General features: G+C 45.7%; 1 protein-coding gene across 3 annotated transcripts in view; it reads left to right on the forward strand.

Annotated features, from left to right (window-relative positions):
- NR6A1 (nuclear receptor subfamily 6 group A member 1) overlaps positions 1 to 22,281 on the forward strand; it is a 116,536-nt gene that overhangs the window by 457 nt on the left and 93,798 nt on the right. The window contains exon 1 of one of the 3 annotated variants that reach the window (XM_084821230.1): positions 5 to 22,252. The exons of the other annotated variants lie outside the window; for them this stretch is intronic. The gene's annotated coding sequence lies outside the window, so the exon portion shown is untranslated. Of the gene's footprint in view, positions 1 to 4; positions 22,253 to 22,281 lie in introns of those variants that run through there. 3 annotated transcript variants of the gene reach the window in all.

Below are 22,281 nucleotides of genomic sequence, written 5' to 3' on the forward strand. Positions count from 1 at the left end.
GGTGGGCGCTCCGGAGCCGCGGGGGGGCGGTCGCTTCTCCTGGAGGGTTTGGAGGCAGCGGCCACCACCCCACAGCAGCCCAGCTGGGGGGGCGAGGAGGAAGAGGAGCTCCCGCATGGGCCCCCTTTCCTGGCCCCCTCCGTCCTTTGTGGGGCTCAGCTGCGGGGCCCCCTTTCGTCCCCTGCAGTTGCCGGGCTGCTTTGGGGGGCGGGGGACGACGCGCACGCAGAGGAGAGGAGAGGAGCTCCCCGTGGTGGTGGTGGTGGTGGTGAAGACTCGCCCTTTCTTTCCTTGCCTTTCCCTCTCCCCCAAATCTTGGCTGGAGCCTCCCCCCACGCCTTGCCTGGAATCCCCCTCCCCATCTCTGCTGCGTCTGTCAAGCTGCTTGAGCTCATGGTGGCGGCGAAGACCCTTTTTCTTTTCCTTTGCTGCCTCCCCCCCCATCTTGGCTGGGGTCCCCCTCCCCACTTCTCTGTCAACTGGTGGAGGCGAAGACCCTTTTTCTTTCCTTCCTTCCTTCAACCCCCCCCCGAAATCTTGGCTGGAGACTTTGCCCCCCAATCTTGGCTGGAGACTTTGCCCCCCAATCTTGGCTGGAGACTTTGCCCCCCAATCTTGGCTGGATCCCTGTCCCCACTTCTTCCTCTGTTAGCTCTTGGTGGTGAAGCCCCTTTTTCTTTCCTTCCTTCACTCAACCCTTGCCCCAAATCTTGGCTGGGATCCCCCTCCCCAATGTCTTTTTCTGTCAAGTGAGTTAATGGTGGTGGCAAAGACCCTTTTCCTTTCCTTCCTTCCCCCCTCCAAATTTTGATTGGGACCCCCCCACCCCCACCTTTCCCTCTTCCTCTTGTCATCAGCTGAGATCCCCTCTCCTCCCCCCCCAACTCCTCCTGCTGTTTCGTCTACCCTTATCAATTATGTAGGGTGCAGTGTGGGTGGGGGGTTATTCCACTGTAAATGGGGCTCCCCTCCCCTGCCCTGTCCTTCCCTCCCTTTGAAGGCTCCTTCCTCCTCCTTGAGCCACTTCCTCTCCCAGTGATCAATCTTGCAGTCTCAATGGCGTTTTGAATATTTTATAACACTGGGATTCTTCCACTCTCCCTCTGCTTGAAAGGCAGGAGAGATCAATAAAAAATCCTCCATACAAATGCAAGGAGACTTATATTGTTATGGGAAACTTTGCTGGGAAGAGGAAAGGAACAAATATCCTCCCCACATAACCCCCACAAACAAAACTACCACTATCACCACCCCCTAGCTGTCTCACTCCTTTTCTCTCGCTCCCCTCCCCCCTTTCAAAATGTGTTTTAAAACCTCTTGTGTATTTTGCAACACAGATGAGCTCTTTCTTTTAAATTCCTGAACTCTATTATCTGGCCTTGTCCCTGTGTTGTAATTCAACTCAAACTAGAATTTGAAGAGGTCACCAAGATTTGTATCTTCCTCTCACTCTCTCCCACTTAGGTAACCCAAATCAGCAAAGTTTAAGGTAGCAACAAAATTAATTAAATATCATCCACTGCTTTTTCCAGGGACACCCACCATCCAAAACACCCGCTATACTCTTTCTAAATTATTTTTCTGCAGTGTGGCAGTGTAGGTTTGAAAAGGAGCTGGTGATTTAGGTGACCTGGACTGTGTGCCAAATAGTAGTGGTTGTTTGCTAGCCAAAATTGGGCTGGGGGTGGGGAGTGGCTACATTTGGTGCTAGTAAGGGGAAATGTGTTCCCTAGGCATGGCTTCTGGCTTTTCCAGCAGAGCTAGAACTCTGGAGTGAACCCTGTGGTGGTTGCTTGTGTCTGCACTTTTTCCTACTGGCTTTTAATTGCACTTACAGCGCAATCCAGTGCATCTTTATATGGAAGTCAGCTTCATTGTGTCCAGTGGGGCTTACTCCCTCATAACTGTGTTTAGGATTGCACCCTTAATCTGGCTGTAAAAGTGCTTAATTGCAGTTGATTCTATTGCTTAATTGATTGTATCGGAAGTCGAGTTCTGCAGCTATGTCGGTTGCCTTTGCTTTTTGTTCTACAGTTGAACCGTGCCTGGGTTATATCCAGCATAATTCTGTATTTGAAAGGTTGGAGAGCTTATTTTGCACTTGAAATATTGCGTGTTGTAAACTGCCATAGGTTAATTTTATGGAGGAATGTGGTGTTCAGAGTAACTTTTAACACTCCTTCACTGGACTCCTTAACTGTCTAGGCGTAAATTACAATTGTACAATTATGGTTAAAATGAGGGCTTTAAATTACCTTTTAAAGTTGCTAAAATGGGGTTCTGATGCTTTTGTTTCTGTTTTCCGCACTTTCATTCACAGTCTCCCAGTTTCCCACCTCAAAGCAATGTTTTCAATTGAATTTTCCCTGGATGCAGTGCAAAACAGTTCTTCTCTGCTCTTAAAGAGTACATATGCTTCAATATCTCTGGCTTACTGGTGACCATTGGGACTGAGCATCTTATTGAAGGACAGGAGTGCCTGTGTAACTGGGCCTTTCCCCTGAGAAGCACGCTGTCTTGGGTTGGCATTTGGAAATATTTTGAAAGGATGATGTAACCACCTATTAGTTCTCTTGCTCGCCATAAAATGTGAAATGCTTGCAAGGTATTGAGACATGCATGGCTTGACCTTCAGTCTTTCTAAAATCCTAATAGCAGGAGGGGAGATATCGACTTGCCATATGGACAGACGCAACAGCAGGAGGCTCCTCAGCATTCAGTAAAGTCTTAGGCCGGGCCAGGGTGGAAGCAGTTCCTGTCCTCAGATGCCAGCATGGAAGCCCAAACCCTGAACCATAGCAGTTTTCTGTAGCTGTTTCCATAAAACAGCCATTAAGGATTCACTAAATAAGATAACTTAAGATTTCTAGCTTGACACCCTGCCACTCCTTGCCTGGGCTTACAAAATGTTAGCTGCGTGCATGTTCTTAACATATACGTCACCCTTGCAATGTGTCCCTTGGTGGTGGCCTTGGTGCTTTTGAGACCTACTCTGCCAGCAGCCTTGTGGCCCACAAATGGGTAGGCAGGCTGCCTGGGAGCATTTCTGTTTGGTGGTTCTTCACAAGAGCAGGATGCGCGTGTGTAAGTTCCCATTTCCAAGTTGCGTGTAGTTATCCGTGCATGCTCTCAGTTTTCGCACATGCCTCCATCCTCTTTGCTGCCTCACATTAACAGTGCAAAGTTAGAGCCACTGTGCTGGTTATGGTGAGCATGCAAGGCCCAGTCTGCCCTCCCCCTTTTTGTGTCCATGTGCATGTGTGGGGGGTGTATTTTGCCATTGTAAATGTCAATTACTCCACTCTCTGGATGTTGTCTCTTTAAAAAAGATGGTTGAACACAGAGGGAGGGGAGGCCTAGACTTGGATCAGTTATATAACAAAATAGTTGTCTCTCATCTATATAATCTCCTGTTTTAGGCTGTAGTTTGGATTAAAAGGTGCATAAGGAACGTGTCATTCAGCACAGGCTTCTGGCTCTTGGTTGCTGCTGAGTAATTGATGGACTGAAAGTGAAGGCCCTTTTCATGTTTTAGGGAGATTAAAGCAATTTAGTTCAGATTTATTTGAAGTGCCTTTTATCCTACAGGAACAAAACAATAACTTTGGTCATTTTGTGCTCTTACATACTGCCTTTTGTCTTGCAAGTAATCATCCAGGTGGCTTGAAACAGTCAACACAGTTGGGAAAACTACAATTTAGAGAATGGTCATTCAAAAATTTGCTATCACAAACCTGACTGAAACAAACATCTGAAAAACCAGATCTAAGCGAGGCCTCCTGTCCCAGGCAGGCTCTTTCTACAGCAGGGGTGGGCAACTCGTGGCCCTCCAGATGCTTCAACCTACAACTCCAGTCAGCCCTAGCTGGCATAGCCAATGGTGAGTGGTCATGGGAGTTGTAGACCTAAACATATGGAGGGCCACAAATTGCCCACAACATTGCCTCTACAGCATTGGGTGAGTCCCCCTGTGTGAATTGACTGCCATAATATTTGGATGATGCTAGTCACAGGATTGTAAATGTGGTGGCAGTTAGTGGCTCCAGTGTGCACGCTTCTGCAGCAGCCGGTTAAATTGGTATCTTCTCTTTCTAACTCCAGTGTCCAAAAAACCTTTTGTTTCTGTTCTGCATCCAGGTTGTATATCTGTTTTCAGAACTTAAATCTGGTAACCTGTCTCTGGGATGACTTTATACTTTCCACACATTTAAGGATCAATAATGTGTGGTACTTGTCTTTGCATTTAAACATTAGAATCTAAGATTGGTGAAAACATAACCAGGGCACAATCCAATCAAAGTGACACAAGGGTCATAGATCCAGCTGAAGAGTTAAGCATGTCCTTAGCAGAACAATCTTACACTCAAGTTACTCTGGCTGAACGGCTATGACAAGGCTGGGAGCGTGTGGCCCTCCAGATGTTGTTGGACAGCTGTAGCCAGTAAAGCCGATTGTGAAGGATGTTGGGAGCTGTGATCCAGGAACATCTGGCAGACCGCACGGTCCCCATCCTTGGACTATAGGATTTGGCGATGGCGGAATGTGAGATACCATGACAGAGGCATTGGTGGGACAGTCAGCTGTTACATCTGCTATGCTGGCAAGGTACATCAGTGGAACAGCTAAAATGGGTCAAGTCAAGGGTGGGAGAGCACATTTACACTGTCTCTTTTCCCCAGCCTGGTGCCCTCCGGATGTTTCAGACTGCAACTCCCATCAGCTCCAGTCAGCATGGCCAATGGTCAGGAATGCTGGGAGTTGTAGTCTGAACCACTTGGAGGGCACCAGGTTGTGGAAGGCTGCTATCTCTTAGAACTGTGCCAGATTATAGTTGTGCCCGTTCTGAGGGTGCGACTTTACACCAGCCCTACATGTGGATCAAGAATTTGCCTGCTATTGACTTTGATGGAAGGGGAAAATGTAAAAATAGCCACCCCTGTGTCGGTGACTGTCACACCCATGTTACCATGAGAGAACATAGGACAGTCTTTCCCAACCTGTTGCCCTCCGGATGTTTTGGACTACAGCACCTAGTGTTTCCGACCTTCCTGATGGTCTGATGGGAGTTAAAGTCTGAAATATCTGGAATGCACCAGGTTGGGGAAGACTGAAACTCAACACCCAATCACAGCATGCAACCGCCAGTATATAAAGGCCACGGGGAGACTGCAACCTAGATAATCGGCATGTAGCATGGGGCTTTATCTCTCTGGCTTCATGTCAGGCACATTTACTACTTACAAGGGTGACCTTCGGTGATGGACACCTATGGAAAAAGAGCACTTTGCACAAATAGTCTATCTCCAGAACACTCCTAGGAGCATTAGCACATTGTTTATACTCAAACTCCACTCCACTCTCACAATAGTGGGGTGCCAGCACAGAGCGCTGCACCCATGTAAGGCAGGGAAGGAGCAACCATGCCACAAAGTAGAACTGTGCTAACTGCCTTGCATGCCTTGCCTCCACCTTTTTGATTATATGTGAAGACTGTGGCTTGTCTTAACTGTATTGATCTAACACTCTCCCCTGCCCCCCCCCCCCAGTAGCTGGGAGCAGTGTCTGCCACACACACTGGAGGGCCAAGGCACCCGTCACTACATGCAGCTAAGCTCCCTGTTGACAGAGGCCATGCACCCCACTCCAGCCATTGCCACTGCTGGCCAAACAGTTGTGAGTGCTTTTGTGTCTGGAGGATCACAGTCCAGATGCAGGGGGCAGAGCAAGCAGTCACCACATACACAAGAGTTTCACTGCAACCCCAAAGGGGAAGGCAGTGTTTGTAATCACAGTTGATGCAGTCTCTCTCCCATGTGGGGAAAGGAGGACCAAGTCATGAGCATTCAGGTGGCACCATTCCCTCTTCTCTCCCTGTTCTTCCCAGAATGTGTGCATGCAGATTCAGAGACTCTAGCCCGGTTCGTATGATCACAGGGTGGCTAACAAGCCACAGTGGTTTGTTAACCACCCTGCCTGTGCTGGCTAGATTACATAATTGCCGTCACCGTGCACTGCTTCTTGTGTCGTCCAAACCTGGAGAGAATGGCTTGTTGGGGTGCTTACCAAACCACCCAGAACCCATGGCCTGTTGTAGGTTTGTGGAGTGGGTTGTTAACCACCCCATCGAGCCACCCTTGCTAGATTTGGACAGCGCAAGAAGCCATGGGCGCTTGATTTGTCAATTTGGACCTGCGGGCTGCAGTGATCTTGCCAACCATGTCAGTGTGTTCCAGCTGCTTCAAGCTTGTTCTCTTTCTCCCCCCTTGTTCTGCACAGGCTACTATCCCATGGGTACAGAATTCATCCCATATCCCGGTTAGCGCAGACTGTAAGGGAGGCCCACCCCATGATCCCCAGCAGAGACCAGGGTGCTCCCAGCTGCCCCTCTGTGGGGTTGTTAAGCAGCTTGTTCCAGGCAGGCTCCTGCACTCTTGCAAGCTTTGTGACAGATGATCATGTTCCTACTATGGAGTGTAAGCTATGAAATACACCTGTTGCCATCCTGTCTGCTGGGCCACTGCCAAAGGTGCAGGAGCCCTGCTGGGGGGACTAGCTAGCAACTTTATATGTTTTTCCCTTTCAAGATCTCCATCCCAGATGCTGACCAATAAAGGCTTTGATGTTGTAATGCACAGTGTTTCTTTGTTGCTAGGAAGTGGTAGATACAGGTCTCTTTTCCATACTCTTGTATGATCTCGTTTCAGCTGGCCTCAGAATGGGACTCTGACAGGGCAGTTTGGGAGCCATGTGCGCTTTCTGCAGGCCCCCTGTGCTGCATGGGCTCTCCTTCCATCCCTTTGTGTATGATACAGTGCATAATGGGATTCTAACCTCTCCCTGGAGGGATGATGCCTGAGGACTGGCAGGTAGCAAGGTCATGGCTGGCTGTGCCACTGGGGCTGATGGGTTGTTATGGGAGGTGTCCTTGTGTGTGCTGAGGCCACATCTGCCAGCACAGTCCCCAATTGGTGGGCTTTCACGGTGGTTCCACGGAGTGAACATGCCTGCTTTTTTGTACTGTTTTGGGATTTCAAGTGATGTCTGTTCCTTTATCCTCCTGGGCTGAACATGTATAGGATACAGTGGCTATTCTGCTGGTGTAGTGCTGGTGAATCTCTCCCTCCCCCCAGCATAACTGGAATTATGGATGTCCGTCGCTGGAAAATCTGGTTCTCTTCTAGCTTGATGGAGTTCTGCGGCATGTATGACTTGTTTTACATCTGTGAGCTGAGCTGCAGGCTGTTCCCTGAACTCCAGAAAGCTTTGGCTATGGGGCAGTATAGAAATGCAATAAAAATAAATGAATGTTGTGGAGGGCAAAGGTTCTGAATTTGGGCAAGTTTCTAATCAATTTTTGTAAATTACTGCCAAACTTGTGCCTATTACAGCTGAATTCGCGCAAATTATGCAAATTCAGCTGTAACTTGCACACACTCGGCTGTAACTTGCACACATTCAGCTGTAATTTGTGCAGATTGCAGAACCTTCCCCTAAAAAGTGCAACATTCCCAGAAAATCTGCAAACTGGTCCAGCTCGCTGCAGATTGAATTGAACACCACAGCAGAAACTGAAACGAAGTCCGGGAAGCCAAGTCTAGGAAAACCCATCAAATTGCACCTCCCAAATGGATTTCTCCAAAATCCCAAATGGGAATATAGCATGAAGAGGCAGAAGGTCAATCAGGACCTACTGGTAGATCTCTGGGGGATTTGCAAGAGATGGAGAAGGATTTTTCCAGTTTAAAGCTAGCAACAACAGCAAAATGCCTTTTCTGACCTAAATTAAGCTGTTGAAAAGAAGAAGACTCAGGGTGGCTAGGAATGGATGTTTGTGTGTAATCCTGTGGGCTCAATTTTGTTTTGATACTGGGAACAAATTCCTAGGTTCAGAAGATCCTGCTCTTTAATTCTAAGTGTTTATCTTCTGTACCTGGCTCTGCTTGGCTGTAAAAAGAAAACAAAAAAGTAGATCAGCAAGCCTGAAGTCTGCTAATCCCTGGAGTATAGGATTGCTCAGCCCATCTCTCCCACTTTGAAATCAGTGGGACTTAAAAGTGCTTAATATGGACGTGATGGTGCCATTTTTGCTTATTCCAAGGACTGGCATTCTTGCTGTTGGATCTGGTGTACTGATAAATGTAGAGCCCAGTCCAGGCCCATAAGATCAATGGAAATCTTAAATTGGGCTTCAGCAGGGTGTTTTTTACTCACTGTGCTCAGGCTGGTCCCAAACGATGTCTCCATCAAGGATTGTTTGTCTTCTAAGGATGGGGCTTGATTTTGAAAGGTATCTTTTGGAAGCCATTTTACCTTGGGCAAACTGTAGAGAACATTGTTTTCGTCTTTGTTTACAGTGGGCAGTCCTCAAATTCTTTGTCTCAAAATCAGCTACTGCCTGCATTCAAAGGGATATAAGAATCCTGCAGTGCAACCTATGCAAATTTAGTCTGAAGAAAGTCCCATTATGTTTAGTGGAACTTACCTCTTGGCAAGTGTGCACAAAATTGCAGTACTAGTTAATACTGTCCAAAGGGTATAACTAAAGGTCTTGGTTACTTCTGGTATATACACATAACTATGTAACATCCGCTGACAGTTACATACCGAATAATAAGCCAGGGTTACTGGTGAATTCTGGCTTAACCAGAAATTGTTTTCTGCATGTATTGTCCAAACCTGGGATCCTGGCTTGTTGCTCCCAAACAAGCCAGGGTTTGTTGGCTTACAAATGCTGGGTTGTTTGGGAGCAGCAAGCCAGGATCTTGGATTTGGACAGCACATGCAGAAAACCGTTTCTGGTTTGTTTAGCTGCGCGTGCTAGTGGGAGAAGCCAAGTGGGAGCAAATGGTTGGAGTAAGTGTTGGGATTCATAGTAAGGCAGGATTCACCCAGCAATCCTGGCTGGCTTTTCTGTGCAACCACTGCCATACGTAGATGGGTATGCAAGAAAAGCAGACATCATAGGAGCAATTCTCCTGGAAATATTTTAGTTCAGGGCTTTTCCCTGGGGCAAAATGTATGTTTAATAGTTATGCTGTAATCTCTGCAGTAAACAAAGATGCACCTAGAAATGGTATAGGACATGTGATTTCAGGTGTTTAAAAAAAAGAAAGAAAGAAAGCACTCAAGTTTAATTTGGTTTACTTTTGCACTGAAAAAGGCATTAATTAGCTCTTGTCTATGAAATGCAAGAATTCTTCTCAACATTTTTAAGAGGCAAAGCTGTGCATTACTGAACCTTGATAAATGGCCAAGGAGCTTCACTTCATTGTCTGTCTTCCCAAATCTCTTTGGGGTTTGATACAACAGATTTCTCAAAAGTACATTGGCTCTTTCAGGGAAAAAAAGACTGTTCTCAACCCTGTGTGCATATTTGCGATTTGGTGCTCTGTTTGTGTTGATAGGTATGGGAAAATTTATTTAAAAGTTTTTTTCAAGAGCGGAACTGATCCGGTTGATAAACTGATTATTCAGATAAAGCCTTTTTAGAAGAGTAACTGCTAATTCTAATTAACATCCATTTGCATAAAGGGCAGGCTCAGGGGTTCATCTGGCTGGCAGCAGCTGAGCTGAAGTGAATTCTTTGCTTTCAGCTGTATTAAAGTAGCCTTTTGATTCTCTGTTGGGACCCTTAGACCACAATGGCTGTTGCTTTGGGAACTTTAATTGAGAATCTGTAGGTGGGACTCCTGAGGGTGGCTTTGTTGCTAGTAAGATAAAGGAAAAAGAAAATTCACTGTGAGCCTTTTCCACATAGATCATGGTAGATTTTCATCCACCATTGTTAAATTTCTCTTTATTCTGCCTAATCTTGATATAGGGGGCAAGTTAAAAAGTTGGCAAGAAAGCAGTTTGAGCCAAGCAAAAGATGACTAAAGATAGACAATTTGGTTGTCCCTTCAAAGAGATGCCTGTGTCCTTGTGGGGTGAACAGTTTCAAGGCTGTTTCCAGCTAAGAGAGATCTGGAAAAAACAAGGACTGCCAAGAATGGCTCCGTTTTGTATTTTACAGTGGGTGCGTGTTGCTGTAGTACCTTGTTTGGTGAATAAACTACAGAGTTTGGAGGGGCATTTGGCTCTCCTGCTAACGCGTGCAGCAGTGAAGGAACCCTTGGGACCAAACCATAGCAGTCGCATGGCTCACAATGGCAGGAGTTAGTCGGGTGGAGGCTGCAGATGGTGATCGGGGGGCCCTTTCCTTCTCTCTCTGGGTGACTTGGGGTAGTGTGACAACTTCACAGAGCTGGTAGAGCTGTGAGCAGGTATAATATTTCTGTAATTAAAAGCACCTCACTGGAGGCAATTCTTTATGGAAAGCAATGCGGGTGTTTGCTCTCTTTGAGTCTTGAATGAAAGCTAAAACACCTGCTATCCACATGAGTCTTTATGGTTTGTCTTTAGTAGTTCTTGCTTGCTAAATGCACTGCAGAAGTCCTAGAGCGCTGACGGGGCCTAGATAAGGTTCTCGCGTCTCCTGTATCTGATGAAGGAATCATCTGCTAGGAATATATTACAACCTTTTCGGGTGTACTGATTTGGGCATAACAGTTCTAAAGTTCTGTGACAAAGCTATGTGTGGTTGTGTGGATGCTTTGTATCCTCCCCTATGGTTATTTGTTGGCATAGTGAGCTCCTTGGAGGACAGGGAATGGGTCTTACTTTTTTATTTACCAAAGGCTGAGGAGATTTCCATAGTGAGGGCATCAGTGTCAAGATACATTTTAAAACTAACATCATGCATCCATCTGTAATCCTGCTCCAGATAGTTAGCAGATCCATATAACTTAGGTTTAGTTCATGAGTCAAATTGTGTTTCCCTGAAGTTTTTCTCAATGCTGACCAGGCTGTTGGTTTACTGCTTATTCTCTTCAGCTGTAAAAGGGCCCCAGATTGGCTTAGACAGGTCAATAATAAGACAGTCCTTGCTTTCAGGCTTGCAATCTAAAAGACATGACACAAAAAGAAAAGGGATTGTGAGGGAGGAGGAAAAAAGCAAGGCCAGGCACTAATTCTTAGTTCCAGACTTCTTATAATTGTTCTTTCTAGTAGGGAGGAGGGAAGCAAGTGCCTTGCAGCTGCTCCTTCTCTGGCCAATGGATGGGCCAAGTGGATCATCCCTTTATCATGATGATCTACCTGGGAGGTGGGGGGAGCAGTCCTTCAACTTTGCAATCCACACCCCTTATTTTAGGTTATCTAAATGTCAGTAGCATTAATACTGTGATTGGAGCAATGGGAAGGTGAAACGTAAAACTATTGAATCTGTGTCTAAACAAACCAAAACATCCAGTTACAGAATAAGCGGCTCTGTCATTAGCATAATGATCTGCCCTGAAAGATGTGCCTTTGGCAAGTTCTAAATGTAGAATTTCACGCAGCAGCAAAGTGAATTAAATGTGTCACAATCTAACAGTGATACTGCCTGTCAAAATAGAAGGTGTCATTACAGAGAGTTAGAGGGTCAAAGCTAACTTGTGGATCCTTCTGTGGGACCAGCCCTACAGGGCTGAGTGGAATCTTTTGCCCACTCCCCGTCATAGCCGATCCCAGTTTTGTGCCCTAGAGACAAAATCTTTGCAGAGATTGTTGGTCAGGATTCTGCCTCCAAGATCCAGGCTCTCAAAGACTCTGGGTGCATTGGAAAAGTGAATTAGGTGGCCAGAGGGGCCAAGGAGCTTCAGGGCCTCTTGTTAGGTTCCCTCATTGCTGGTAGCCATACCTTCTGGTTTCCAGGCCTTCCCAAGGCACCTCTGTTCCCTAAGTGCCTGTCACTGCTCAGGGTGGGATCGAGGAAAAAAGCAATACTAGTTGCATGGAGGGGTTTGTGGTTGGCTCCTTAAGTGCCAGCCTTGTGTGTGTGGGTGCACGCACAGGCAGTGTTATAAAGTAACAGTGGGCAGATATCAAGCTTTCCGAATCTTCTTTGTTTTTTACTAGAACCATGAGGTCGACCAACCAGTGCCAAGTGAAAAATGTCAGGGGACAGAGCCACCCTTAGAATTAAATAACAGGGTGCCTCTGAGTACATGCACAGCCCAGGAATTTGTTTCAGCAGAACTGAGCTCACAGTCCTTTCAAACACAAAGCTACTCCTAGTTTCCCTCAAATAGTCTCAAAGTCAGCAGCTTAACTAATTTTTTTAATGAGTCTTTTAGTTGTTGGTTGCTATTGTTAAACAATATGGAGTCAAGCTCTGGCTGATCTACTGCAGATCACCCAAGGATCTACCAGCACATCCCGACCTCCCTTCTTATAAGAACATCATAAGAGCTCTGCTGGATCAGACCAAGGGTCTATCTAGTCCAGCATTCTGTTCACACAGTGGCGAACCAGCTGTTGACCAGGAACCCACAAGCATGGCATAAGTGCAACAGCACCCTCCCACATTGCCTATAGTCTGTTGTGACTAAATCTCTGGATCTTTCTCTCTGGGCCTTTTTTTTTTTTTTTTTAAATAAAAGAGTGTGGCCAGGAGCTCTTGCAAATTGCTGAAGGTGATTCTGGGAGAGGTGTGAGATGGGTGTCTGACTTCAGGGGGCTGCTTACTGTGGCTCAGCAAGTGTGGTGTGACCCACAGGATGTAGGGATAGACCTTTGCTTGGGTGTGGGCCCATGTATGATATTGACCAAGGCAGAAAGTACTAGAAAAACATTCTGGACAAGCACCCCTTCCCCTTGTTTTGCAAGCCTGAACAGGCGAGGGTCTTATCGCTGGCCTCATTTGCAAACACAATAAAAGCTATTGGGACGTGACACAGAGGTATTTACTGCTTGGAGTCAGCGGTGAGCCCAAGCGGCCAGGATGCTCTAGCTGGCAAGAGAATTTCCCTGGTCAGTCTGTGTGGCCTCTTCTTCAGAGCCTGGAACTGGCAGCATGGGGCTGCTGCTGTCAGATCCGTAATGTGTTTGGAATTTGGTTCTCAAGCAGCAGAATGGGAGTTTGATTCAGCTGCAGATTGCGACAAGGGCATTTTCGTCTACCTGAAAATTAATTTAAACACTGCGAAAACTGGACCAAAAGGATACAGCTGTTAATTCTTGTTCTCTCTGCTGAATTGACCTTGGGAGAGTATAGAAAGCAAATTTAACTCTTTGACAGGGCTTTGTACCTCTGATTTTACTCCTGCCAAGTAGCAGGGAGATAGTCCAGACCTGAGCTTGTGCCTTGTCTTTCCGCATATTTCTGGCCTTCTCTATCTCGATTCTGCAGCTGGAGGGCAATGCATGATAGATGACTGCTGGCTGTTGCTTATGTGGGCTGAGAGGCTGAAGAGTGATTGAAGCAGAAGTGGGATGCAGGACAGAATAGGGGGTGAGGCCTGTGGTTTGAGTTTTTCGGAAAAGTTTGAACTGGAAATTTTTCTGGAAAATGTACATGTGATCAATTGCATCAGAAAATTTTCAGGTGCCCTAGAGAATGATCTAATTTAGCATGTTTATTTTACTTGTATTCATAAACAACATAGCCCATGTTAATTTTTTGTCCCAATAAACCCCAACTATTTGGCCTGAAGTAATTGAGAGAGAAAAAATAAAACATTCATAGGGTGCAATCCTATGCACATTTAGACAGAATGTCTGCATTTGCTGTTGGAAAATTAGTTCATTGTTACTAATAAACCTATGAAATTGATTTTTTCCATGGAAAAATAAAGCACTGGGAAAATTTTCTCCTCACGTTACTGGATAAAGGCTGTTCTGTATGTTGCACATAGGAAAATGTTGCCTCTGCACAGCAGCTGATGGGCAGTTTTGTTTCTGGCCACTGCAGATGCTTGGTGGGTGATGAGGAAATAATTGAGCCAGGTTTTGCTCTTGTCTAATGAGTGTACAGAGCAAATCCTGTATCTTCAATGAGTCATCATGAAATCCTCGGGATGGCCTTGAATCTAACCAAGCCACAAAAGCTGCCTGGAAGTACCTGTATTGCTTTTGTTCACCAGAGAAAAAGGTGAAGTAAGCAGGGGTTCCTGCTGCATTAGCGAAAACCTGGAGTGGCGGCCTTGGGGTGAACCCTGGATCAGAAATGAGGACCATTTTAAATCTGCCCCTGACTCCTCTGAGGGTGTCTTGAGTTTGGAGTAGAGCTGAGAAATGCCATGGTTGTGTAGAAAGGGGCCGGTGCTGGCAACACCATAGTGTAACACCATAAGAACCATGTGCATTGTTGGTGCTTAATGTGGGGTTGTGAAATATGACCAGCTGCTGTGTTGCGCTGTGTAATGGACTCGTGGTGACTGAATCATGTGATTTAGGCACTGTGGAATTTGAAGTACTTTCTCAGCCTTGGGAGAGCTCAAGGTAGTAGAGAGAAGAGTTTGGTCCTTCCAAACTGGGAAGGCAGCCTTCTAAAAGCTATTCCTTCCCCATCTCATCTCTTCCAAGTGGCATTATGAAGAGAAGAGACTTATCAGCTCCTTGTCTGCCAAGCAGCAGTTCCGGAAGCTATGAAAACCTTAATTCCATACACAATAACTCTCTCTCTGAAAAGATGTAGTGTCATGGATTTAGCCTTTGCTGAATGTTTTCTATCTATAGTACTAGTATTTAGGAAGCCTTTGGCTGCCAGCAAAGTGTACACCAAAAATAGTTTTAGGTGGATTCAATTTCGGTTTTGTATTAACAAGAATTAGTAAAGAAAAATCTTTTTGATCCATTTTTATTAGAAATGTACTTGTAGCATAACATCAAAATATAATTTGCATATAAAAACATTTTTGTTGTTGTTAAACAGAGCATTGCTTAATATCCTTAGATCTTAAATAGCTTAAAAGGGAGAGATCTCATTTTAAGTACCAAGTTCTCCATTCAGTACTGAATAGGCTATTCAGCTGAGAGGTACACAGGCCTGGTGAGCTTCTAAGAAGACATTCCCGCTTTCTAAAATCAGCACATATTTATACTTTTTTTATGAAGAAGTTACCTCATAGCTAATATTATTTAAAAGGTAAAGGTGTCCCCAGCCAGTCGTGTCCGACTCTAGGGTGCGGTGCTCATCCCCGTTTCTAAGCCGAAGAGCCAGCGCTGTCCGAAGACACGTCCGTGGTCATGTGGCCGGCATGACTGAACACCGAGGTGCACGGAGCGCTGTTACCTTTCCCGCCGAGGCGGTGCCTATTTATCTACTTGCAATTTCTTGCTTTCGAACTGCTAGGTTGGCAGGAGCTGGGACTGAAGACGGGAGCTCACTCCGTCACGCGGCACTCGGGTCTCGAACTGCTGACCTGCCGACCTTCCAGTCTGCAGTTCAGCGTCTTAACCACTAAGCCACCGCGGTCCCTCCGTTATTATTTACTGTCTCATAAATTATTATTATTTAATATTATTTACTGTCTCATAAATTAGGGCTCACAGTCTTAATTATCTAATTGTTATTAAACAGTCCAAAAGATTTAGAACACACGTATATCTTTCAGGTGAGATGAGATCAATTTTGAATTATACCTTTAAGAAGATAACTCCTTACTCAAATTTGCCAATTAAACCTAAGTCTATAAATTTTTCTAGACATTTCTATATCAAGTTTTTTGATGCATATACTTCACACAATATTTTTTGCTCATTAATTAATAAGCAAAAAAAGTACACTTTTGACCTGGAATAATACAGTCTCTCAGCAGTTCATTATTCAAATAACTTTTTGGCTTTAACTCAATATTTTCTCTTTGGATACCATCCAGGTCAATTTGACCACTTTTTTTGCCAGTTACCCAGAATTCATTGTGAACCTCCTTGTGAACCTGTATCTTTCCTTTAATACAATTACTACTTTTTACTTATTTACATTTTCAAATTCTTAATGATTTCTCATTAAACATTTGCATTGCATACTAAGACATCTTAAGAAAGGTGGGTTAGCATTTTTTCCAATGGTCTTACCTGCAAGCCCAATAAAGCAAAATCAGCTATTTCCTAAAATCCAGGACAGTGGGAAGAAGTTTTGCCTCTGGGAAATGTAGGGGGCCAAGTGCACGCTTTCAGTTTCTGCCATCATAACTTGAGTGTTTAACTCTTCTAAAAATCAACACACTTGAGTATCTTTGGTTCCTCTCAGCACTGGCTCTTGACTACAGAAGAGCTCTGTGGTTTTTGTGGCTTCATATGAAGCTACTCCCAGGCAATGCATTCAATGTCAGGGTAGAAAGAACTTTGGTGGCTGCCAGAACCAGCTCCAGTGATACTACTGAGCTAAGCCCAGGTCGGTCTGCTTTTGCAAACCATATTTCTGTATAGAGTCTACAGTGTAGTCTACCAGGTCTCTAATCACAATCTGCCCCTCTAGGTCAAGAGCGAAACTGAGACTCTAATCCTGAGTACACTTGCTTAGGAGTAAATCCTATTGAAAACAATAGGACTTGCTTCTGGATGAACAGGGATAGGATCAGGCTACATGCCACTTCAAGGAGAACTCAGGCTGTGGAAGTCTAGCAAGCTAGCGATCTGCCTTCAGCTACTTGGAGACTGTGAGAACTCTTAACACACTTGTGTCTCCAGGATGGCAGCAAGACATCAAAGTAGCTTCAGATCCTGGAAGTCTGTCTGAAAGATGGTGCTGAGAAGAATGAAGGATTGTTATGCTGACAGGGTATGAACTGTCAGTGAATGAGCAGGAAAGGGATCTTGGGGTTGTAGTGGATACATCAGTGAAAATGGCCCAGCGTGCTGTTGCTGTGCAAATGGTGAATTCCATATTGTGGATCATCAAGAGAGGGATCGAAAATGAAATTGTCAATATTATAAATCTATCATGTGACCACACTTGGAATATTGTGTACAGTTCTGGTCACCAGACCTCAAAAAGGATATTGTAGTGTTGAAAAAAGTGCAGAAAGTGCAACCAGAATAATCAGTGCCCTTTGAGGAAAGGTTACAATATTTGGGGCTTTTTAACTTAGAAAGACGAACATTGTGGTTAAAGAATTTGAGGGAATAGTTCAGCTGTATATTCAGAGCAGCAGCGTCAAAAACAAAAATAGCTCTAATGATAGCTAACCTTCAATAGGAGACGGCACCTTAAGAAAAAGAACTTAGAAAGAAGGCGTGTAAGGGGAGGCTCGATAGAGATGTGTAAAATTGTGCATGGTGTGGAGAAACTGGATAATACTAGAACCCGGGATCATCCAGTGAAGCTGAATGGGGGTACTTCAGGACAGACAAAAGGAAGTACTTCACACAGCACAAAGTAGTAAGCTATGTAATTCACTACCACAAGTTCCTCGACTGCCACAGTGGTAACATCAAGCATTCTCTTTTATAGAGCTGAAGTATTTCTCTTACCTATTTTTTTTTTCTCTTTTTCTTTTCATTTTCGGGAGTGAGTTTAAATGATGTTTAGTTGACTTCCCCCTTCCTTGGCCTTGAAGACCTTCACCATCTCCTGTGGTGGGAAACTGCCCCCCACAGACCGACGGGATAAGTGTCTTAAATGCCTTGGGGAAGGTTAACTAGTTGACTCTTTTCATCACTGTCAGAACTTTAGGAAGCAGGCCAGGAAAAAATCACACTTTAAGGTTGAGGGCCTTGCTCTGGGAGAAAGCTATACATGCCATAGACTTGACATCCTCAAATCCTGTCTCCCAACGGCAGTCCAGCTTTTGTTCTGTACTGGCTCCGTCAATGCCTCTTAACTCAGGAGACTTCTGAGGTGCCATCAACACTAATTGCCAGTTTGATATTAGCATCAGTCCCTTCAGTCACACCTGCCACACTTCCCATGCCCTAGTTGGATCCACTACCTCCAACACAGGGCCATGCAATTACCCTTCCTCAGCTTAGAAAGGGGAAAGACAAATGCAAGTTGTGTGCTGAAGCTGAAGAGCCGTTGTGGAGGAAGAAAAAGCAGAAGATGCACTACTTGGACCCTGTCCTGCACATGCCAAATCTGTTTCCTGGGCAGGTGCCAGTATTCACTGTTGATTTTGATGCAAGGTACCTCATGCACCGTACTCCTGCCAGCACCTCTTATGACTCACTAATTCTCATATTGGAAAAAATGATCCAGATGGTACATCAGCCAGATGATAATGTGCAACTTCTCAGGCTGACCTTGGAGGGCAAAATCCAGGACTGCTCACTGCATGCTCAATCTCAGATGTCTCCATTTTGGCATGAATGTCCTCAAGTCTTGCCCCCGGCATGGTGTTTGATCCTGCCTCAGGCCCCCTTATTATTGCGGAATCTCACTAGGATCCTGCTTGGTGTATGCTTACCTGACATGCTGCACCTGGGAGGTACTGTTACTCATGCTTCCCCTCATGTTGTTGAAATCACCAGCCCCACATTGTTGGGATTAAGGTCAGTTCTTTGACTCTCAGGATGACCCCAGAAGTTGATGACCCTGTTTTCCAGGCTGTGCAGTCAGGGGTGTATGCACCTGTAGCTGTCCCTATGTTGCTGGCATTCCTATTCATAGTGAAAGAATCTTGGCAAAAACCATCCTCAGGGTCACCCACCTCTTAAACCTGAAAATCTTTACTGGGTTCATGAGGATCTGTGTAGTTTCCTCTTCTGCTACCCAACACCAAATTCCATTATTGGGGAAATTGTGTTAGAAGCCCCATTCAACCCCAACAGACAAGGAGGCATGGAAACTTGATTCCATGGGTAGGAAGCTTTACTCCACAGTGTTGATTTCTGTGTCTCAAACTATCAGGCATGCATGGCCTGCTATCAGTTATTCTTTTGGGACAAGGCAGTCAGTACTTTGAACACCTACCTGCTGATAAGGAGCTCGCTTGTATTTTTCACACTGAGGCATGTTGCCAGTCTCACCAGCAGATTAACACATCAGGGCATATGGCTGACACTGGTGTGTAGACACTTGCAGGAGCCATTGTCCTAAGCTACCATGCCTGATTGCATTCTGCTGGCCTCTGCCAAGAGGCATGCTCTCGTATTGAGGACTTAACAGCCTGAGCTCACCAAGACGATGAAGAACGCAAACAGGTTGCTTACCTAGAACTATGGTTTTTCAAGCAGTCATTTTGCAGCCACACAACTTGCCTTCCTCCCTGCTAGGCTCATGTTCATTGTTTCTCTTCGCTCTTTTTCCTATCACTGGGCAGTCTTGAGCTGAGTGAGAAGGCGGCAGCTGCAGCTTTGGAGGCTGTGCAGTAGACATGGATGATGGGGTTCCTGTCTGCATCTAGAATGTCCCAAACAAAGCTTTGTTCTGCAGAACCCATATGCCTGACTGCATAGATGACCACTTGAAGAACCACACTTAAGTGGTAAGCAACCTGTTCTTAAACCTTTCCCTTTAAAAAGCAAAGACTTTTCCCTTCATAAAATAGAGAAAATAGCACTGGATTTTCTTTGAGTAGGTAATGGAAGACATGGGAGATTTGCTGATGGTGTAAGTTGCTTAAGCGAGGCACTCTGGAAGTGCAGGTTGGAGAAAGGTCTTGGATTCTTCAAGTGCCAGCATAGGAAAAGAGGAAACTGCCTCATAGTGATTCAGACGGTTGGTCCATCTAGCTCAGTGTTGTTTACATTGACTGGAAGTGGCTCTCCAGGGTTTCAGGAAGGGGTCTTTTTTAGCCATACTTGGAAATGCTGGGGATTGAACCAGGGACCTTCACTATGGTGGTCTAGCACTGGGCTACGGCTCTTCCTCTTCAGTGTCCCCCTCTAGCTCTTGGAGATACCAAAGAGCTTTATGTGCAGACAGTGCAGAGTTGTGCTGTGTCTTCATTTGCAACATGTTGCCAGACTTGTCTTAAACCAGCAGGGCAGGTTCGTTTGGAAGTGTAGTGTAGTGGGGAGAGGAAAGCTGAGTGCACAAGCAGGTGGAACAGGACTAGGTCATTACCCCGAGCTGCATTCAAGCTGACTTTTAAGTTCTTCTGTTCTTCTGGATTGTCACTTCATGGCTGAAGGCTAGCCTTGTACTTAACAACTCACCAGGTAGCCATAGGCAAGTAGGAATTACATGCAGGCAAGTGAGCGGGCTGACAGAGGAGGGACAGATCCTTCCACCAGAAGGGAATTTTTAAACTAGCCTGTTAATACATTGTTAGCCTGCGTTCTCATGCTGGCCATGGAGCAAAAGGTTTCCCCTTCTCTTCAGCCAGCATGGAAATACTGGCTGCTAGTCCCTTAGCGGGCTAGTAACTTTCGTGGTTTGGCCTATAAGGCTGCCAGTGTGGTGTTCTTGAATGATTCTACCCTTGTACATCAACATTGTCTGAAGCAGGCAAAAGGGGACTTCCCTGAGGCCACCCTACCACCTCCGTTGATCAGTGGGGACAACCCCTTTGACTCTGGGTTGAGCTTATGGTTGGCAGCTCATTTTTGAGGAAAGTCATTTTAGAAGGTTTACAACGTTGCTCTGGCAAAGTCTGAGAACTGCAGCCTCAGAAAATTGAGCCAGTTTGTCACCTTAGATGTTGACTTGGCACACAGGGTCTGCTGTATGCAGAATCCTGGACAAAAGTGTGTTTGATCTGCAGCAGTAACTCAATTCTGTTTTCATTCTTGCAGGGCCCCTTTCATTAAAGTTATCAAGCCTTCCTTTGCTGTTGGTCTCTTTGCCTTGTGCAGTATCAAGTCTGCCTTTCTCTCTCTTGAATGGGCTGGCCCATTGTGCCTTGTTCTTTCATTGTCATTGTTCAAAGGGGCAAAAGATGTTCTGTGTTTGAACACAGGTTCTGGCCAGTGCGGGGGCAGCAGGACAGTTGGCCTGGTGCTCGGATGACAGGTCTGGCTCCACGCTGCTAGCCAAGCGGAACCTGGGCCACCTGTGGTGAGTGGAGGAAGCAAGAGCCCTCTGTTTTGATCTCTGGCAGGAGTTACTCTTGAGTAACAGAGGAAAGGATATTGCATGTTAGCATGAGCTTGTTCAGATGCATGGAAGTCCCTGGGACTGGCATTCCCATTCCATTCTGTCCTCTTGGTGTTGAAAATAGTGGACAAAAGCATTGGCACAGCTAGGCCATCCATAAGACAATTCCACAGCCCTTTGCAGAGCTACGAAATGGGTATAAAGCAAGGCGAGGTGACTCGCTTACCATGGAGGAATATACAGAAGAATGCACCTCACAAGCTTGAGAAACCGTGGCTGTTTTGAGTTGCACAACTCAGCATGCAAAGCGAATGTTTGCGCAACCCTTGCATGGATGCGCTGGAACTTTAGCTGCCTACACTTGGCTTCCCTATAATGATGGCTGCTGGGCCTTAGTGCAGGTCTTTCAAAATAATTGCCCTTGAGGATACACGTAGGCCAGCCTGGGCACAGGGGAAAGGGGGTGGCGGGATCAGCTCAGAACTCAGGAGAGGCTGCACAGAATGAGGCTGGGTTTGTTTTATGGCTCTTATCAAAGCAAGGCGCAAGCTGTGCCCCGGTGCCTCAGGCGCTGCATTCTGCTCCTTCTGGAATCTGTTCAGGCTTTTCAGGTTCGGGATCCCATTGGATTGTTTCCCAACAGGGCTGCAGAAGTCTTGGCTTTCCCTGCTCCCTTGCTTTGGGCACTTGGGATTTATTTCGGGCGCCTGGCTTCCTTTTGTCCACTATTGAAAATAGTGGACAAAAGCATTGGCACAGCTAGGCCATCCATAAGACAATTCCACAGCCCTTTGCAGAGCTACGAAATGGGTATAAAGCAAGGCGAGGTGACTCAGGCGCTGCATTCTGCTCCTGCTGGAATCTGTTCAGGCTTTTCAGGTTCGGGATCCCATTGGATTGTTTCCCAACAGGGCTGCAGAAGTCTTGGCTTTCCCTGCTCCCTTGCTTTGGGCACTTGGGATTTATTTCGGGCGCCTGGCTTCCTCTCCTGTTCCTGTGGCTGCCGGCCGTGAGCGTGCAGCCCTGACCTGCAGGTCAGTTTTCAGTGGCGTGCTCAGGCCTCCTTGTAAAGAGGAAAGATCTGAACGATAGCCCTGAGTGATGACTTAATCAGCCTTTCCACACTGTGTACGTGCGAGGACAGCAGCTGCAGCAGTCCAGGATGGAGAATGGCAGCCAGGCTATCTGTAAAAGCAGTTTACTTACTTGATTTTTAATGTAGATATTTTTTACTGCCTTTCTACGGAAGTCACCAAGGTGGTATACAACAATAAAAATATAATATAAAAACATAAAAATCTACACTAAATCTGTGCTAAAACATTTAATACGACATCAGAACCCTAAAAGCAATGTTAAAAGTCAGATTTGAAAGAAGTTACTTATTTGAAATACTTCTATGCAGTCTCTGAATTACAATTTTTTTTCAGGTCCATGTGCACCAAAACACCTGAAATAGCTGTAGAAAAGGTAACTTAAAATCAGCACTCGCAAAAATG

This window comes from Heloderma suspectum, chromosome 14, assembly GCF_057233095.1.
Source record: "Heloderma suspectum isolate Gila_16-S chromosome 14, 16-S_ref, whole genome shotgun sequence".
Lineage (NCBI taxonomy): Eukaryota > Metazoa > Chordata > Lepidosauria > Squamata > Helodermatidae > Heloderma > Heloderma suspectum.